An 8,686-nucleotide genomic window follows, 5' to 3' on the forward strand; every position below is an offset into this window, starting at 1 on the left:
CAGGATCCTACTGCGTTCAGTCCAGCTGCTCGGACGGCGATGAAGGAAGCTCTCCTCCTCCGTTATTCCCTCTTTCCTTTCCTTTATACACTCTTTCACCACGCTTGCACGCCCACGGACACACCGCCGCCAGACCTCCTCTGTTCTTTGGAGTAAGACCTTCTTCTGTTCTATTTCTTATAATAAGACATTAGATTCTCATCACTGTGTTGCAGCAGAGCCACACTGAAATGCGTGACTTTATTCATGATGATTTTTCTGGAAACATCTTCATCTATATCAACATAAAAGATCTTTAAAACATCTTCAGGGCTGTTAATCACTTTTAATTTGCTCCTCAGAATTAATAAAATAATACCTAAATGTAATAGAATAAGAGAATGGTCACAGAGTAAAGGATCAGCTGACCTGAGTGCCCACCTACTACACACACACACTCTGTTTTATATAAACTCCACTCCCTCAAGAATGACACACTCACATCACTCTCGCATGACGCCACTCTCACGTGGTCTTTCTGAACAACGCTGCTCACGTCCACTCATCTCCTGGATGTTCAGGCTTCATGTTCTTCCAGCTTGTGATGGTGCTGTAACTCAGTGATGCTCCTCTCTGAGGGATGTGATGAAGGTGTTATTAGTGTGTGTGTTATGTTTCAGGTTCCCTACAGATGAGAAGACGTATACAATAGATAAACAGTTCCTGTTGGGGAAGAGTTTGTTGGTGAGCCCTGTCCTGGAGCCCGGGTGGATTTCTGTGGTTGGTTGCACATGCCTGAGGGGATATGGTATGATTTCTACACAGTGAGTGCCTTCCTTTATTTCATCCTTTCTTCAGAATGTATTTTATTTATAAAGCTGAATACACCGGTCAGTCCTAACACTCTGACCTCTGACCGGTGAGAGAGAATAAGACTGATCTCCTCATCATGGCACCTGTTAGTGGGTGGGAGATATTAGGAACATTTTTGTCCTCAAAGTTGATGTTAGAAGCTTAGGAAAATGGATGCAAGTGTAAGGATTTGAGCGAGTTTGATGAAGGACCAAATTGTGATGGCTAGACCACAGGATCAGAGCATCTCTCCAAAAACTGCAGCTCTTGTGGGTGTTCTCGGTCTGCAGTGGTCAGTATCTATCAAAAGAATTCTTTAAGTCCTGTAAGTTACAAAACTTTAAAGGATCTGCTGCTAACATCTTGGTGCCAGATCCCACAGCACACCTTCAGGGATGTAGTGGAGTCCATGCCTCGACGGGTCAGGGCTGTTTTGGCAGCAAAAGAGGAGAGGGACCAACACAATATTAGGCAGGTGGTCATAATGTTATGCCTGATTAGTGTATGTTGTAAGTTAGGAAAATCTTTGTGTGTGTGCATGCTCCAGGGTAAATCAATGGTCAGTAAAGAAGGTGAAGAGATCAAGCTTCATGCTCCTCTGGACAAAATTAACCTTCATTTGAGAGAAGGAGCCATCATTCCCACACAGGTATTCAGTGTGTGTTCTGTGTTTTTATACATTCTGTTCCATTAGAGGTGAGGAGTGACCGTGTGTGTGTGTGTGTGTGTGTGTGTGTGTGTGTGTGTGTGTGTGTCAGAGACCCAACACTACCCTGTGGGTGAGCAGCGGTCAGCCCCTGCACTTGATCGTGTGTGTGAGTGAGGGCGGTCAGGCTAACGGAGATCTCTTCTGGGATAATGGAGCTTCTCTGGACACCTTCGAGAAGGACAACTACGCCTACATCACCTTCAGCCTGAAACAGGTAGAGCAGAGACACCTAACTAACCTACCACACATGTCACAGTGTCCAGAGCATGCTGATCAGAGGGAGGTAGTGCAACACACACACACACTCACTCATGCAGGGAAAGAGGAAACACACACAAATATACACAATACACACAGAAGTAAAGCCAAATGCCACACCACACACTAACCTGCTACACCTACATGTAGAAAGGTACAGTGAGGGAAGAATAGGAGGAGGAGGAGGAGGTGTAACAGGAATATAATCAACACCCTGGTGGTCAGAATTCCTCCTGTAGTCCAGATTCCACCCTCAGTCCACTCTGCTGTCAGTAATGCAGTTAGATGTCTGTTAGGTGGATTTACAGAACCCACTGTCCACCTTCTCCAGAACACGCTGACCTCAGAGGTGGTGCGCAGTCACGTGGAGGCCACGTTCTCACGGTGGAGACGGTGTCCTTCTACGGCGTGAAGGCGAGCCAAGCAGTGTCACTGTGAACTCACATGAAGCGCCGTTCAACTACACGTCCGATCAGGTCAACACGCTCTAACTGTCCACTATCTTGAGGTGAAACGTCACAGTATCAGTGACCAATGTAATAACACTCTCTCCCTCTCTCCCTCTCCCTCTCCTCTCCCTCCCTCTCTCCTCTCCCTCTCTCTCTCCTCTCTCCCTCTCTCTCTCTCATTCCCTCTCCCTCCCTCCCTCCCTCCCTCTCTCTCCCTCCCTCTCTCCCTCCCTCTCCCTCTCTCCTCTCTCCCTCTCCCTCTCTCCCTCTCCTCTCTCCCTCTCCCTCCCTCCCTCTCCCTCCCTCTCTCTCTCTCTCATTCCCTCTCCCTCCTCCCTCCTCTCCTCCCTCTCTCCCTCTCCCTCCCTCTCCCTCTCCTCTCCCTCCCTCTCCCTCCCTCTCCCTCCCTCTCTCCCTCTCTCCCTCTCCCTCTCTCCCTCTCTCTCTCTCATTCCCTCTCCCTCCCTCTCTCCCTCCCCTCTCCCTTTCTCCCTCTCTCCCTCCCTCCCTCCCTCCCCTCCCTCTTTCCGCCTCCCTCCCTCCCCTCTCCCCTTCTCCCTCTCTCCCTCTCCCTCTCCCTCTCCCTCTCCCTCTCTCCCTCCCTCTCTCTCATTCCCTCTCTCTCATTCCCTCTCCCTCCCTCCCTCTCTCCCTCCCTCCCTCTCTCTCTTTCACCCCCCCCCCCCCAGGTGTTGAGGGTAGATGAGTTGGGTCTGAACGTCAGTCAGAACTTCATCATCAGCTGGAAGTGATGAAAACTCTGAAAAAGGGAAGCTTGTGTTTGATGATTTTTTTTCTTTCAGAATAAAGCGGTCTCATTTAAAATGAAAAAATTCCCATGTTGAAGGAGAAGAGGATTCTGGGGAGTGTGTTATTCTCCCAGCATTCAGGGATCAGGGTGTGGTGCAATCAGCTTCAGCAGGACCAAGTTTTCATGATGGACATTCACCAGGTGAAGAATTCAGAGGTGCTGCTGAGAATGAACAATCTCCCAAATCCCAGTATTACAGCTCTACAGTCTAGAGAGTATAATAGAGTATTATAGAATATTATAAAGATTATTATCTATAGAGATATTTGTATGTCATTAACAGATTCTATCAGCTTGATTTGCACTAAGCAGTGACGGTACACTGACATCAGAAGTGTTGCATGTGTGAACTTCATCATCACTGGATTTCTCATCTGACTAGACTCTGATTAGACTCTGCACTCTGGTTAGACTCTGTCTAGTCTGATTAGACTCAGATTGCACTCTGACTAGACTCTGTTTAGACTGATTAGACCCTGACTAGACTCTGATTACACTCTGCACTCTGACTAGACTCTGATTACACTCTGTACTCTGACTAGACTCTGATTACACTCTGTACTCTGACTAGAATCTGATTAGACTCTGTACTCTGACTAGACTCTGATTACACTCTGTACTCTGACTAGACTCTGATTACACTCTGTACTCTGACTAGAATCTGATTACACTCTACTCTGACTAGACTCTGATTACACTCTGTACTCTGACTAGACTCTGCACTCTGACTAGACTCTGATTACACTCTGTACTCTGACTAGACTCTGTACTCTGACTAGACTCTGTACTCTGACTAGACTCTGTACTCTGACTAGAATCTGATTACACTCTGTACTCTGACTAGACTCTGATTACACTCTGTACTCTGACTAGACTCTGTACTCTGACTAGAATCTGATTACACTCTGTACTCTGACTAGACTCTGTACTCTGACTAGACTCTGACTAGACTCTGTACTCTGACTAGAATCTGATTACACTCTGTACTCTGACTAGACTCTGATTACACTCTGTACTCTGACTAGACTCTGATTACACTCTGTACTCTGACTAGAATCTGATTACACTCTGTACTCTGACTAGAATCTGATTACACTCTGTACTCTGACTAGACTCTGATTACACTCTGTACTCTGACTAGAATCTGATTACACTCTGTACTCTGACTAGACTCTGATTAGACTCTGTACTCTGACTAGACTCTGATTACACTCTGTACTCTGACTAGACTGATTACACTCTGTACTCTGACTAGACTCTGATTACACTCTGTACTCTGACTAGACTCTGATTACACTCTGTACTCTGACTAGAATCTGATTAGACTCTGCATTCTGACTAGACTCTGATTACACTCTGTACTCTGACTAGACTCTGATTACACTCTGTACTCTGACTAGAATCTGTACTCTGACTAGAATCTGATTAGACTCTGCACTCTGACTAGACTCTGATTAGACTCTGTACTCTGACTAGACTCTGATTACACTCTGTACTCTGACTAGACTGATTACACTCTGTACTCTGACTAGACTCTGATTACACTCTGTACTCTGACTAGACTCTGATTACACTCTGTACTCTGACTAGACTGATTACACTCTGTACTCTGACTAGACTCTGATTACACTCTGTACTCTGACTAGACTCTGATTACACTCTGTACTCTGACTAGAATCTGATTACACTCTGTACTCTGACTAGACTCTGATTACACTCTGTACTCTGACTAGACTCTGATTACACTCTGTACTCTGACTAGACTCTGATTACACTCTGTACTCTGACTAGACTCTGATTAGACTCTGTACTCTGACTAGAATCTGATTACACTCTGTACTCTGACTAGACTCTGTACTCTGACTAGAATCTGATTACACTCTGCACTCTGACTAGACTCTGATTAGACTCTGTACTCTGACTAGACTCTGATTAGACTCTGTACTCTGACTAGACTCTGATTAGACTCTGCACTCTGACTAGACTCTGATTAGACTCTGCACTCTGATTAGACTCTGTACTCTGACTAGACTCTGATTAGACTCTGTACTCTGACTAGAATCTGATTACACTCTGTACTCTGACTAGAATCTGATTACACTCTGTACTCTGACTAGACTCTGATTAGACTCTGCACTCTGATTAGACTCTGTACTCTGACTAGACTCTGATTACACTCTGTACTCTGACTAGAATCTGATTACACTCTGTACTCTGACTAGACTCTGATTACACTCTGTACTCTGACTAGAATCTGATTACACTCTGTACTCTGACTAGACTCTGATTAGACTCTGTACTCTGACTAGACTCTGATTACACTCTGTACTCTGACTAGAATCTGATTACACTCTGTACTCTGACTAGACTCTGATTACACTCTGTACTCTGACTAGAATCTGATTACACTCTGTACTCTGACTAGACTCTGATTACACTCTGTACTCTGACTAGAATCTGATTACACTCTGTACTCTGACTAGACTCTGATTAGACTCTGCACTCTGATTAGACTCTGTACTCTGACTAGACTCTGATTAGACTCTGTACTCTGACTAGACTCTGATTAGACTCTGCACTCTGATTAGACTCTGTACTCTGACTAGACTCTGATTAGACTCTGTACTCTGACTAGACTCTGATTACACTCTGTACTCTGACTAGACTCTGTTTAGACTGATTAGACCCTGATTAGACTCTGACTAGACCCTGATTAGACTCTGACTAGACTCTGATTAGACTCTGCACTCTGACTAGACTCTGACTAGACTCTGTTTAGACCCTGATTAGACTCTGACTAGACTCTGTTTAGACTGATTAGACCCTGATTAGACTCTGACTAGACTCTGTTTAGACTGATTAGACTCTGTTTAGACTGATTAGACCCTGATTAGACCCTGATTAGACTCTGACTAGACTCTGACTAAACCCTGATTAGACTCTGACTAGACTCTGATTAGACCCTGATTAGACTCTGACTAGACTCTGATTAGACCCTGATTAGACCCTGATTAGACTCTGATTAGACCCTGATTAGACTCTGACTAGACTGATTAGACCCTGATTAGACCCTGACTAGACCCTGACTAGACTCTGATTAGACCCTGATTAGACTCTGACTAGACTCTGATTAGACCCTGATTAGACTCTGACTAGACTGATTAGACCCTGATTAGACTCTGATTAGACTCTGTTTAGACTGATTAGACCCTGATTAGACTCTGACTAGACTCTGACTAAACCCTGATTAGACTCTGACTAGACTCTGATTAGACCCTGATTAGACTCTGACTAGACTCTGATTAGACCCTGATTAGACCCTGATTAGACTCTGATTAGACCCTGATTAGACTCTGACTAGACTGATTAGACCCTGATTAGACCCTGATTAGACCCTGACTAGACTCTGATTAGACCCTGATTAGACTCTGACTAGACTGATTAGACCCTGATTAGACCCTGATTAGACCCTGACTAGACTCTGATTAGACCCTGATTAGACTCTGACTAGACTCTGATTAGACCCTGATTAGACTCTGACTAGACTGATTAGACCCTGATTAGACTCTGATTAGACTCTGTTTAGACTGATTAGACCCTGATTAGACTCTGACTAGACTGATTAGAATTTCAAATTAGACTTTATTTAATTGGACTGCATCTCTTGACACTTGAAGGTTTAATGAGATTGCTGCATTATTTATTTTTCTGCTGTTGTTTCTAACATGTTGTGCCTTATCCCTCATCAGACGTCTGTTCTCCTGCACTGCTGCTTTACTGTCAGTGTTTTTCAGCTCTGTAATAATAAAAGCCAAATAATTCAGCAGCGCTGCTCTGCGCCTGCTGGGGAATGTCGCATTATCACATGCAATCCATAGCTGTACATTTTGTTTAGGTTTAAATGTAATTATTCTTCTCATTTGTAATGTGTGTGCTTTTAATAAAGATGTAAAAAATAAAGATATTTTGAGGTTTGAACAAAAGTGCCCTCAGGATGTGCTTCATATCACTTCAGTTTATTTTATTTTATTTCTGTAGTGTTTTTAACACTGGACTTTGTCTCAAAGCAGCTTTACAGAAGTCTAGAAACAAAGAAATAATGAAAAAGTATAAAGTTAAGTTATTTTATCCCTAATGAGAAGCCTGAGGTGACGGTGGTGAGGAAAACCTCCCTGAGATGATCTGGAGGAAGGAACCTGGAGAGGAACCAGCCTCAGAAAGGGAACCTCATCTGGGTGACATTGGACACTAAGTAATGTCCTTTCTACAACAGCAACTAAGAGGAACTATGAGGACAGTTATAAGAGGAACTATGAGGTCATTATAGATTTAGACACTAATTCCTTCCTGCTGAAACCTGACCACTGCATCAGCAGGTTGAAGACGGTGTGATAGTCTCCAAGTGGTTCTGTCCACTGCAGTCCTCTGCATCACAGACTGTCCACTCAGATTTATTCACAGCAGCAGTGACCACCACCAAGAGAGAAGACTCCAACCAGGGGTAGTGTGTCTGGATGGGTCAGGCGAGCTCGGGAGTGGGGTAGAGAGAGAGAATCTGTATATAAAACTGTGATTAAGGAACGTTTCCTAAAGGAACGTTTCAGAAATCATTTCTCTGGTCAGATGAGGCTATAAAGGGCTACACTCGGTTGAAACTCAATGCATTCCTTCCAGTGTGCTGAAGATGTAGTGACCGTGATGTTCGCAGTTAGCTCCCTCTCTCTCATTCCCCCCCTCCCTCCCTCCCTCCCTCCCCCTCCCTCCCTCCCTCTCCCCTCTCCTCCCTCCCTCCCCCTCCCTCCCCCCCTCCCCCACCCTCCCCCTCCCTCCCTCCCTCTCCCTCCCCCTCCCTCCCTCCCCCCCTCTCTCCCCTCCTCCCTCCCTCTCTCCCCTCCTCCCTCCCTCCCTCCCCCTCCCTCCCTCTCTCCCTCCCCCTCTCCTCCCCTCCCTCTCCCTCCCTCCCCCTCTCCCCCTCCCTCCCTCTCCCCTCTCCTCCCCCTCCCTCCTCTCCCTCCCCTCCCTCCCTCTCCCCCTCCCTCTCCCTCCCTCCCTCTCCCCCTCCCTCTCCCTCCCTCTCCCTAGATGTGTAGACATTTCAACCAAGTGTAACATCTAACCGAGTTAGATGATGTTAGATGATGAATGGAGCAGAAGCTCAGTGTGACTCAGCAAGACTGAACAAGTTCTACAGGAGTGTCTGAAAGCCACACCCAGCGGCCTATAACGAACTCCACCACCACCTCCATGCTGCCCTACCTACACCCAGGGGAGGTTCAGTGAGAGTGAGAACAGGACAGGAAGGGAAAAAACAAACACACAAACACACTGACTGGAATGTGTTCACTACTGAAGGGAGATTTCCACCATGACCGTGTTTCCTTATTGTCCTGTATGCGTAATGAGTTAAAATACACACAAAATAATAATAATCTGTAATAATGCTCTATAAGCTGTACGATACATAATGCTTTATTTTACAGAATTTTACAGGAAATGAGCTCACAGGGCCGACATCATTCCTCAAAGAAATCTGGAATTTTATTAAATGTATTTAATGAATTATTTATTATTAATAATTAGAGTTTCTTTTGTGTCCAGTGTTCAATACTGAGAGAGAGAGAGAGAGAC

General features: G+C 45.2%; 1 long non-coding RNA gene across 1 annotated transcript; it reads left to right on the top strand.

Moving 5' to 3' along the window:
- Nucleotides 1-1,400: 1,400 nt before the first annotated feature.
- On the top strand, nucleotides 1,401-7,035 carry LOC131347236 (uncharacterized). The gene is made up of 4 exons (XR_009203719.1): nucleotides 1,401-1,480; nucleotides 1,590-1,754; nucleotides 2,130-2,274; nucleotides 2,937-7,035. It is a non-coding gene; the product is annotated as an uncharacterized LOC131347236 (long non-coding RNA).
- Nucleotides 7,036-8,686: the final 1,651 nt, after the last annotated feature.

This window comes from Hemibagrus wyckioides, linkage group LG26 (genome assembly GCF_019097595.1).
Source record: "Hemibagrus wyckioides isolate EC202008001 linkage group LG26, SWU_Hwy_1.0, whole genome shotgun sequence".
Taxonomy (NCBI): domain Eukaryota; kingdom Metazoa; phylum Chordata; class Actinopteri; order Siluriformes; family Bagridae; genus Hemibagrus; species Hemibagrus wyckioides.